Source organism: Mastomys coucha, unplaced genomic scaffold (genome assembly GCF_008632895.1).
Source record: "Mastomys coucha isolate ucsf_1 unplaced genomic scaffold, UCSF_Mcou_1 pScaffold3, whole genome shotgun sequence".
NCBI classification, from domain to species: domain Eukaryota; kingdom Metazoa; phylum Chordata; class Mammalia; order Rodentia; family Muridae; genus Mastomys; species Mastomys coucha.
Window position 1 is genome coordinate 32390584 of NW_022196909.1, and position 12456 is coordinate 32403039.

Genomic DNA, 12456 nt, shown 5'->3' on the forward strand with positions numbered 1-12456 from the left:
CCTGAACTGGAAGCTCTTCCGTACCCATCTCGGGTTACTCGGGTTATCTGGGGTAACTAGAGAGACTCCGGATTTTCCCCCATGCTCGAATCCACGTAGGCATGATCAGGTCTGGCAGGAGGCCAAGGTTTTCTCAAGATGCCCTGAGGACTTTCCAAAAGTTTCTAGAACGTGGACTATGGTAGGGCTCCTTGGTGTCTTTATTGGCAAGCAAGCATTCATCCTCCCGGGAGATGGGATGGCTGAGGTGGCAATGCCTTTGTGCTGAGTGGAGCAAGGTGAGCCCTTACAGAAAGAGGTTCACACTGGAGCAGTGTTAACAAGCACGGTGTGCCCTCTGCTTCCTCGGGCTTCCTGAGGCGTGGAGCTGCCCCGGGAGCTGGGAACACTTGCTCTTTAAAGGGCTTTTTTCTGTCTTTAAAACCATTGAATGATCTTAGTGCAAAATCAAGCATGGAATCAGGGCCTGTGGTTTTTCAAAGAGCTTCCTGGAGGCTTTGAGGTGGACGGATGGAGACTGAACCTAATCACCTATGACGGTTCCAGGTAGGTAGGCTCGGCCGTCTGGGCCTAGGAAAACTGGACATGCTTTGTGCAGTACCCAAGAGGGACAGTCTCTTCGTTGAAAACATCGTAACAAGCTGGGCATGGGGCATATAGCTTTAATTCCAGTACTTGAGAGGCAGAGGTAGGTGGGTCTGTGAGTTCGAGACCAACCTGGTCTACAGAGTGAATCCCAGGTCAGCCAAGGCTGGACAGTGAGATTCTCACAAAAACAAACCAAATCCAAAACTATAATGCTGTAGCCTGATCTCCACTCCAGCCAAACCACAAACTGTGAGGAGTAAGCATGAAGAAGTATGTAGTACAGAGAAATCAGTATATTTGTTGGCCATAGAAACCACAGATCAATTTGTTGAGTATTTAGATCATTCCCTGAAATGCCAATTCTTAACCTCGTTCAAGGAAAAAAAAAAATCCACAAAATCAAATTATCTCCTAACTTAACTTCCCTTGGTTCCTTTGGGTAAGTAAACTTTATGAATCAATTAGAGGAATCTCCAAATTTTTTTTTTTTAAATATCAAAGAACTGGATGAAAATGGATTGTTCAGGAAACGCTGTCATTAAAAGGGCCAAGAAATGAAGGCACGCTTGATTATTGAGTAGAATATTCATAGTTTTAAATAGTGATCAGCTCAGTGTGTCCCTGACATGTTTTTACAATGCACAACAGGAACACATTATATCTCTCTTCTCCTCTGAAAGGAAGACGAGACAAAGGCCAGAAAAAAAAAACCAAACACTTATTTGAGAACATTTCAGTTCCCTCATCTTCTCCAGGGAGAAGGACCCTGACTGCTTACCTACACCCAATGGTCAGCTCTGAAAATATACATATGAGTAACTTCGTACAGACGGAGCAGCTGGGATGTATGTAGCTTCGGTATCCATGTTTTTGTTTTTGTGAGACAGGGTCTCACTGTGCAGACCTGGCTGGCCTGGAACTCACAGAGATCCACTTGCTTCTGCCTCTCCAAGTGCTGGAATTAAAGGCACAGGCTCTGTTCACAGCTTATTATGGCTTTGATAAGGAGACTGACCCAACTTGGGTTCTGTGCAGAGAATGTCCAGTTTTTCTTGGCTTAGATGTCAGCGTTTGCTTATGGCATATGGCATTCGTGTATACCACATGCATATGCATACATACATACATACATACATACATACTCTCTCTGTCTTTCTGTCTCTGTCTCTCTTTCTTTCTCTCATGCATGCAACTCATAACAACAATGAATGAAAAAGAGTCCAAAGAGCCCAAGGATTTAGAAGCAAGCAAGAAAGGGTTATATGGATGGGTTTGGTGAGGGAAGAAATGGAGAAATGACGTTAATTATATTAATCTCAGAAATTAGAAGTAATACAGAAAAAGAAGAAACAAAAACACTCTATTTCTGTTTAATTGAATGAAGTAACAACATCTTTCCATCCCTCTCTCTGGTCCCCTGAGCTGAACTTAAAGGTAACCTGGAAAGATCTCAGGAGCATTTTGCTGTCTATATTTGATCCCAAGTTGAGTCGCAGACCCTGCCTCTGTTTCAGTTCATCCTGAACTCCTGTTTTCCAGTCCATACCAAGAAGACTTCTATTTAAGGCACTGCACAAGGCCTATAGGCTTCCCCCGAGAGTGCTTTGCTAGACAGGATCTTTCCGAAGCCCTCTAGGCAGCCCCTTGTCCATAGGAGAAGAACCCAGACATAAAGAGTCTGGAGTGGGAGGCAGATGGGGACTGTCAACACCATCCTTAAGAAGGCTTCACTGGTTTGGATGATCAGCGGCTTGAACATGGCCAGGACTTGCCCTTGTGCCACAGGCATCCTGGCTTTCAAGGAGGAGAGCGGAGAGTGCCAGCCAGAGTCTCTCTTTGAAATATGTGTGGCAGACTGACTGCCATGTGTGTGTGTCTCTCTCTGTCTCTCATCTTGACTCCTTTCTCGTGCGTCCCTGTCTCCACCCACCCCACTTCCATCAGCATCTCCGTTTTCTCCTCCCCAATGGTATCTCGACTGTTTTCTTCCAGATCAAAGGTAGAAGCGGACGACTTGATTAATTGCCGTGCAGTCCAATCTTTTGCTTCCTTGACACTCACACGTTGTGGAGACAAAGGACTGTTCTTTAGAAGCCTGGAGTTGTGTGGGTGCTGGGTGGGGAGTTCATAAGCCTGGGAGAACTGAGCCTTCCCAGCGGGGATGTGACAATCCCTAGACCCCAACGGAAGAATAAATTTGCTACTGTTAGCACATTGTGATTGGCCACATTTGTGTCTGTGGGGAAAAGAGCATGTAATCCCACTTTAAACCACAAGGACTGTTTGGGAAACTGGTTTTGAAGTTTGAAAGTCTCGGGGGTATAGAAATTGTTTGGGAAGGTCAATATATTTTGAAATTGAAAGGGAGTTAAATAACATTGATTGAGCATTTCAACGTAACCCCTCATCATTAAGACTCTTGAAAATGGTGCCATCCAATGTAAGCCTTTCATAGACATTTTTCATTGGCATTCATGAACAGGGGGTAAAACTTGATATTTGATCTCTCCATCATATTAACCATATTGTAGGTATCCCATAGATCTATAGAGATGGTGGTCACTGCAGGGACTGTCTATCGTGACCCCAATCCTCACCCTTAAAGCCTGTAAGCCAGATAACTTAGAAAAGGCCCTGATGTGTTTCACAGTATAAAGACAGAACTCAGAAGAGCTAGCAAAACTAGAAAACATTTAACAGAGGCCACACAAACCAACCTACGGTTTAGCTCATCTAAATGTACATGGTTTGAGAAATGGGTTGAGAAGTGGAAAGTAATACACACACACACACACACACACACACACACACACACACACACAAACCTCATTGGAATTATGGGAATTACTGTTGAGTATTTCTAATAGAAGAACAGTTCATTGCTGATGAATACTATAGCCATGTTAATCTTCTATGTATCAAAACTGAAGTTTAGAGGTCATCTCCTCCAAGATTTGGGTAGGTCTCTTCCAAGTGTGTACACCATTTTTTTTTTGACATTGCCACCTGACCTTGTCATCTACAAAGCTCACACTCAAGAAGTACATAATCGAATAGCAACAGAAAAATCACAACCACTCCCCCTCCCCCCCTAGAAACAAACCTTATAATAGTTTAAGGTAAATGTACAGCTTTTATGTTGGGTAGCACTCACAGCTATCCTGGGGCACGTGAGACCTGTACACCTTAGGTGTGACCAGTCATTTTCCTCAGTGTTTAAGCAGATCCTACCTCTTTCTAAAACTAACTCGTGCTCCACATCTCTGCCATTGCTCAGGGAATGGTGACACTCAAAAGAAGCTGGCTGCTCCACCGGAGGCATGATTACAGAGACGCAAACTAAGAGAGTTGATTCAAACCCTGCTGCTTGCAGCACATAGGTTCTGCCCAGCTAGGTGGCAATGTCAGAGACCCAGTGCCTCTCAAAGTCAGAACACTGGGTTCTTTTGAGTAGTCTGTGGTAACCACGCCACTGTGACTTCCTGAGTCATTAACCAAGTCCACAGCTCCCTTCCCACCCCCCTCAAAAACAACCCTTAATTTACTTATCAATTCTATTGGCACTGACCTCTTGAGTTTATAGAGCTACCCGAGAAAGAAGGTTGGGAAATAATCCACAAACAAGCAAAACTAGACACCAACCACACATGCATCAAGGCCTAGGTTCAGGCTTTCCTGTATCTGTTGGCAGGGGTGTGTTGGATCTCTCTCACACAGGCTTCTTGGTAAAATGGAGATTTGGGGCTCTAGATGTTCTGATAGATTCAGTTTCTGTGCTAAGCACAGGGGGAGCTCTTACTGTCTTGTCTGACAGTGAATAAAAAGTAGAGTTAAGCCCAGAGAATAAACCCAAATGGGCTTGAGTTCTGAGTTCTTAGAACTTGGAATTGTCAAGTCGTGCGGCCGATGGAAACGTGGCGTCTCCTCTGTTTCTGCATTGTGATTCGTGTTCCTTGCAATAGAAGGGCTGTCCCCGAGTGCTTCCTCTCACATTCCTGGGATGGGAATTTACATGTCTGGTGTCTGCTATTCGGAGCACAGTCGAAACTTGCTTGCTGTTTTCTTTATCTCGCCATCACCGACAGCAGCTATACTCGAGAGGAGAACAGGGCCGTGCAGCCTTCCTTGGAGATGAAGGACCACCACATTCAGCTGTTCCTTCTTACAAGGGAAGAGGCCAAGGTCCAAGGACAGGGCTGCAGCCCTGGGGAATGCATGGCTTGCTGGGTCAGAGGCAGACGGACAAACTCCTCGGGTTCCTGCTTCTGAGAAGTGAGATTTCCTCCACCATGCTGGTCTGTTCTGGGTCTTACAACCTAGCTCGTCTGTTAAGAGGCAGTAGAAAAAAATAAACTTAAAGCTAAACCTTTAGGCACAAAGGCAGAGTCCATCCTAGACTCTGAGGCATGATGGCTTCTCGGTGGCGATTCTGAGAACCTTCTGAGTTCAAGAGAACAGGATGCTTATTTTTGTGTCCTCGAAGAAGAAACATGAAAAGGTACAATACTTGGTCTACACAGCAGTACCACAGGGTGATTAGAGATTAGAAGCCAAAAGTCCTTAAAGTCAGGAGCCCACCTTTGCCACTTGTGAGTTCCATCACCTTGGGCAAACCCCTTAATCGCTCCACGCCTTACATTACCCATCTGTGATTGCGATGTCGACAGTATCTTCCTCAGCTGAATCAATAGGTTGTGGAGTAGAGTCCTACCTGGCACACACAAGTAAGACTTAGTCATTCTACTTATCTGGCTAAATCCTACCACGGTTTCCCAGAGTTTTTTTTTTGTTTTTGTTTTTGTTTTGTTTTGTTTGTTTTTTTTTTTTTTTTTTTTTTTTTTTTTTTTTTGCTATGTAACATTTGCAAAGAACAAAGATGCCATTCGATTGTGTGGGTTTCTTTGTTCCCACACTGAAGGGGCAGAGTCCTGTCCTACAGCAGAAACCCAGTCCATGTGCTGGTTCAGGATGCACAGGAAGCAGAGAGGGCCCTATGATCCCAATGGCACTAAGTGGATCTTCCGTTCCCACTGTGTCATGGTACTGTCACAGTACAACACCATACAGCCAGGCATCACTTGGAAAGTAGAGAAGTTGTCACAGTGAGAAGGTCCCAGGTAGAAATATGGATAACTTAGTTGTTGGAAGGCCCCTAAATCAAAGCATTCAAACGGAAGGAGAGAAATTGCCTGGGTCTTTTCTGGGCAGTATTGTACTTTCCTTCTACCCTGTCCAAGCCTGTCCAATGATTTATAGGAAGAGTTCAGTTGTGCCCCTGACGATGGAGGTACTTATGCCAGAATGTCCCAGGTTCTCCTTGGTTGAGTGGGATATCTTTAGATCTCTTTAGGGCTGGGAATTCTACTACCTGAGAATTAGACATCTGAGTGAAATTAAGTGGTCCAGTTGACATCCTAAAAGACCTACCTTCTTAGCCAAGTTTCTATGACCCAGCTCTCTTTTCAAGTTTGTATGTATCATGGGGTCAAACTGGGAAAATCATGAAAGGACACATTTTATTCATCAGTTTCATTTGGGTGTGTGGTCTCCACTTTAATTGTGCAATAAATATTACATTCAAAAGATATTGTGCCATAGAGGTATAATTAATAAGTAACTAAGGATTAGGGGTAGAGCTTAATGATAGAACATTTGCCTCGAACACTCAAGACCATGGTCACAACTCAACACCACAAAAGCCAATGAGCAGTGAACTCATCAAAGCAAATAAAGACACCAATTCCCATGGATCTACCGCCTGACCGTAAAGTTAGAATATGTCAATATCACCTAACGAAGGCCTAGACTCCCAGTTCTTTGACGAGTGGTATGTATAGTATACATATGTGCAATATACTAGGATATATTTATATATGTATTCACTGCTTTTAGTATTGGCTAAATACTATATTTATATTATATATATGTATACATGATACCTACACATATGCATAGCATATATACACATATGTACACACATGTACACACACATATATGCACTTGTACACATAAAGTAAATTGCTTAAAGATGTTAGGCAGTTCGATCAAGCATATGCAGTTTCCAAAATCCACCTTGAGTTTGAAAGCTGGTTTCTCTACATTCCTGATGACTCTGTCTCAATGCTTCTCTCCACAACCTTCAGTAGAGATTCGAGAGCATGACTAGCAGGCCAAGGTAGAGGGGCAGGGAAGATGGCTCAGTGGTTAAGAGCACTGGCCGCTCTTCCAAAGGTCCCAGGTTCAGTCCCCAGCACCCACATGGTAGCTCACAACTGTCTGTAACTCCAGTTCCAAGGAATCTGGAACCCTCACACAGACACACATGCAAGTGAAACACCAATTCACATAAAAATAAATACATCTTTTTTTTTTTTTTTAAAGCCAAAGCGCACTTGGAACACTGAGATTTAGGACACAGAGATTAGCATGTTTGATGGGATGAGATCTCTAGAGACATTCTCACTGTGTGCTAGAGACATCCCCACTGCGTGTAGATCTTTGTTCCGACATGACATCATGCTCACTGATTGGCACAGACTGCATAGGGAGTACTCACACCTGAAAATGGACAGAAGCCATCTATCACACCTCCTTCCCCTTTCACTCCCCGAGAGTGGATTTACCAGAATTCTAGCAAGCATCTAGGCCCTGGGACAAAACCCTCAGTGTGGGAGGGAATGTGGAGAGTGTTCCAGAAGTTTGGAGTTTCTCAAAGTGAGGCACTGGGGAGGTCATTAAAGCTGCTACATCCTAGCTCCTGTTTCCTGCGGACTGGCCTGGAGTCGTTGGTATCCTATGGTAGCCCGGGTGATTTGGACACATACTGAAACCTAAGAATAGTCACATGTTTCCTAAACTTCCATGGCATGCAATGTTAAAATGCAGATTCTGATGGAGCAGGCATGAGCTGGGACCTGAGATCCTGCATTGTTCACAGCCTTCCTGGTGATGTTAGTGACTCGGGATCACAGACACATGTTTTGTAAGAAGATTGGCATCTGACCCTTTCATCTTATAGATGAGAGACTTCCGAGTCCAAAGACAAACAACTTACCTGCATGTAGGGCGATAAGGAAGGCACAAAAGACTGACAACTATTTAGTCTATGCAACAGTAAAAGAACAGCTCTTTGTATTAAATGCCTTTTGCATGAGGAATGCTCAGCCACAATTAGTCTTGTACAGAGTCTGACCTCAGATGGCTCATCCGCTAGGGGAGGAGCTTGGTGTTTTGGCCCAGAAGTAGATAAAGGCAGAAGGAAGTGAGATGCTGGGGTGAGCAATAAGCCAGCAGGGTGGGAACCAGAGGTTGACCTTGCTTGCTTGTGACGTCCTGGGACAAGTGGACTCTTGGATTCTTGGAGCTCCGGTTTTCTCTAGCCTCAAAGTACACCTCAAGTTAGGAATCTAGGAAGTACATACATTCAGGGTCTTGTTCTAGGAACAGAACCGAGACTGTACACTGACAGCCTGGGCACTGTTTTGCTCATAGACTTTATTTTTAAGCAAGCAAAAGTCTATTCTATAAACTTGATTCTCCGTGAATAAAATTCATACTTGGGACCAATTTTATACTGATAGAGAGGTTGCAAAGCTAAGACAGGAAGTCCCTCCTTATATAACCCTCACCTTTCCCACATTTTCATAAAAGCCAAGAAATGAAAACTGATATATTACTATTAATTAAACCCTAAGCTTTGCTTGGGTCTTTATCAATCTTCTATTCATTTTTTGGGGGGGGGTGTGTGGATTTAGAGTGTACACAAGTGTTGCCGTGCCAGCCTGGTCTACAGAGTGAGTTCCAAGGAATACCATCTCTCCCTTCCTTGAAGGATTCTTGGTACAGTCACATGGTCCTTTGTGCAACCATCCTGAACTGCCCCACAAGGGTTCCCAATACAGCCTCTCCTCTTTCCAGCCTCTGCCTCCTTCTGCCTGACTCCTCCTTGTAGTTCAGATGTCTGTTAAACTTCGATGTTTCTAGCATCTCTTGCTGACTGTATTAATCAGAAATTCTTGTAGCCATGACAGATCACACGAACAAGCCAACTTACAGGGAGGCGAGATGTATTCTAGCTCATGGGTTTAGGGCTTATAGCCCAAGGTTAGCTGGACCCATCAGTTTGGGTCTGAGGAGAGATTAAAATATCATGGTGACTGGAGTATACAACAGGTGCTCCTCTTATGGTGGCCAGAAGGAAGGGGTGGGGGAGGGGACAGAGAGAAAGAGAGAGAGGAAAGAAGTGATCAGAGAGAGAGAGAGAGAGAAGGAGAGAGAGAGAGAGAGAGATCTGATACAAGATACAGGCCCTGGTGGGCTGGAGAAACGGCTTAACATTAAGAGGAATTGGTTTTAGAGGACTTAGGTTCAGTTCCCAGCATCCACATGGTGGCTTACAACCTCCTGTAATTCCAGTTCCAAAGGCTCTGATTCCCCTATCTGACCTTCACAGGTGCTAGGCGCACACACAGTATGCATGGGTACACACAGTCCAAACACACCTCCTCATAAAACAAGCACATAAGAAGCCATAATCCCCAAAGACACACACTTCCCAGTGACATGCTTGCTCTAATGTGGTCCCCATCCTCGAAGGTTTCTATCCTCTCCCAGTATTGCCATCGAAGTATGAGCGCATCAGTGAACTAACCCACTTATTAGATCAGGCACCTCTCGATGACTGACTGGAGCGGTCATTTAAAACGTGCTGATTGGGACATGAGAGACACTTCAGATCCAAACTGGAAAGCCCATCCTGTGGGGAGTGTAACCTTCTCTTAGTTTCTGTGGGAACTGTGCCACTTGTCTGAACAAGGCTGTTTCATTTGTCTCTGCCCCAGGAGCAGCTCATCCAACACTTACTGCATGACCCGGTGGCCTGTTGACTGAAGGGTGATTGACAGCCAACTGGCCAAGTGTCTTGGCTCAGGGAGTAGCTTAGGCCAGGCTCTGGTTCCACTTAACCAGTGGTGAGGACAGACTGGCCCATCTCTTAGTGCTCCCTTCCTGGAGTGTCCAACCTTTGGGCTCCTCTGGGACACATTGGAGGAAGAACTGTCCTAGGCCACACATTAAATCCAAGGGTGTTCAGTTTGAAGGGTGGGGATTACAGGAGCATACATGTTATATGAAGTATGTCCTGGACCACCTGTGATCCGTGGAGCACAGGGTACACATACCGGTAGAAGGTGTTCTGCGATAATCAAATGAACTCACATCCCCAAGACATCTGGCAAATGGTAAGCGATCAATAAATGCTAGCACCAGATAGTTTTTAGTGATGAAGCACTAAGCTGGGCTGGCAACAATTCCTAGTGTGTATGCTATACAAAGATGCTCCATTTGACAAAGGGAGACCCAACGCAGGAGTAGGATTAGACCTCTCTGCTTCATCTGAGACTTCTTCATTCCTTGTTCTTCCTTTCCTAGGGTGGCAGCCAGTTGGGACAGATGAGGCCTGCCAGGCGCATGTGAAGGAGGGCTGTTCTAAGAGCTAAACTTAGAGCACAGAAGCAGACTCACTGTGTGCCAAGAGGTAACATGGGGATACAGAAGCAGGCCCACTGTGTGCCAAGAGGTAACCTTGCAGTACAGAAACAGGCCCAACTGTGTGTCAAAAGGTAACCTTGGGGTACAAAAGCAGGCCCAGTGTGTGCTAAGAGTAACCTTGGGGTACAGAAGCAGGCCCACTGTATGCCAAGAGGTGACCTTGGAGTACAGAAACAGGCCCAACTGTGTGTCAAAAGGTAACCTTGGGGTACAAAAGCAGGCCCACTGTGTGCCAAGAGGTAACCTTGCGGTGTAGAAGCAGGCCCACTCTGTGCTAAGAGGTAAGCTTGGGGTACAGAAGCAGAACCGATTCTATAAGCATCCAATCCATCCACTAGCTAGAGAGACCCCTGTGAGTGACTTCTGGGCTGTTTGTGTCTTGGGGAAAGAGTCTAGCTAGCTCCAGTTTTCCATGTGTTTACGTCAGTGGGCTTGTAATTAATATTGCAGAATAGAGGGGCTCATTAAATCCGACTCATTATGACTGTCCAGTTCTAGCGCTCCAAAGAAAAGGATTTTCCTGTTCCAGACGCCTGATGGATCTTCCTAATCAAGCAGGCAATTCTCTTCTGTTGAAGATTGCCTTACAAATGGAGATGAGATGTAGTCTGACTTGCACCATTACAGTGAATGATGTGGCTGCTGCCGACAGGCATTATAGGTCTCTGTCAAGTCAGTGGCTCCCTTTACAAGGCACACAGAGCACAAGGATCTGTAAGATGCCATGCTTGCAGTGGCCGGAATGTCCCCTGGCTTCATTCTCAGTTCTGGCTCGGAATTGCGGACTTCCCTCTTGGGTTAGGGAAACGGCTCTGTAGAGCCCTGGCCTTACTCTGTTCACAGACTGAGAAGACGACCCTGGGGTTTAGAGATAGGAAGAGGAGACAGATGAGGTAGCAGGAAGGTGAGACACACATTTTGGTGGGGTCCTTGGCAGGAGGAAGCGAGGAGAGAGACGGACATGCATCAAAGCTGAGGGGCAGCCATTCAAGTAACATGCATTTATTTCTTTGTTTGTTTATTATTTCTGCGGTTCTGGGGAATAAATCTGAGTCCTCCCGAGTTCTAGGTGAGAACCTTCCAACTGACTCTCACCCTCAGCTCAACACGAGACCTTTAAGCCGTTATTCTTTGAGCTTTGCGTGTTATCATCCATCCATCCATCCATCCATCCATCCATCCATCCACCCATCCATACATCCACCCACCCATCCATCCATCCATCCATCCATCCATCCATCCATCCATCCATCCATCCAGCTTCCTCTGGCAAGTGTTCACCAAGGAACTATTAGGCAGTTGTTCACTGTCCTATGAATTGAGACCCTTGGAAGCAGAGCGTCCCAGCCCCGGGAACCCACCGTCCACTAGAATGGGTCAGAGGATTCCCAGCCATTCCTCCCAAGCCTCTCATCATTTGTCCATTTAGCTGCAAGGTCACTTCTCATCACATCTAACTAAGAGCCTTTCCTGCACTTCCCTAGCCCTACCCCCTCCTAAAGTTTACTTCATATCACAAAATCTTCTCCCATGTCCCAGAGCCCAACAAGAACAAGAAATAAAGAGAAAAACCGGCTCACATTCACAAGTTCAGATTTTTTTACATTGCATACCTGCAGCCACATTGATCAGCGGGAGACTGTGCTTTCTCACACACTCCTTAGTTTTTCAAGGAAGTCATAAACTCTTATCTCCTCAATGATCCCAGGGAGCTCTTCATGGTGGAAGCTCCCAGTCATGGCTGCCGATGCCGTCTGTTGGGCAATTGGTCTCGTCGACTATCATGCAGTATTGCCAATATTCTTGATCACCAGTGTACTCTTGACGGACCTTCTCATGTATTTTGACCACACCTTCCTAAGAACGTGTTTTTACTGAAACTTCCTTGGGCAGTAATACACAAATGTTTACAAAAGAACCAGATCAACTATTCAAACGAAAATTAATAATGAAATCCTCCGATAGATTCATCCCTGTTTCTACCCATCTCTCAGAGAGAGAGAGATGGAGGGCTGATGAGCATGATTTAGAAAATGTACTTTCAGGGGCTAGGGAAGACATAAAGTGGAGGCAGTAAATTACAGGATGTATGAGCATGAAGATGTGAGCCTGATCCCAGTACTGTGTAAAAGGCCAAGTGTGGTAGCACGGGTCTGTTATTTGAGTGCTGGCTCTACAGAGACAAGCAGATCTCTGGAGGTCATCGGTTAAGCAAATGGTGGGTTTTAGGCCAGTGAAACTGTCTCAAGAAACAAGGTGACCAGGACCTGTGGCAGACCACTCAAAGGTTGTCCGGGGGCCTCTAGACGCATGGATTCT

At 45.4% G+C, this 12456-nt stretch overlaps 1 long non-coding RNA gene across 1 annotated transcript; it reads right to left on the reverse strand.

The window, feature by feature from the left end:
- Positions 1 to 2700: 2700 nt before the first annotated feature.
- Positions 2701 to 4424, reverse strand: LOC116075107. Its single transcript, XR_004112423.1, has 2 exons — positions 4157 to 4424; positions 2701 to 2761 (listed from the first exon to the last, which is right to left on the reverse strand). It is a non-coding gene; the product is annotated as an uncharacterized LOC116075107 (long non-coding RNA).
- Between the last annotated feature and the right edge of the window lie 8032 nt (positions 4425 to 12456).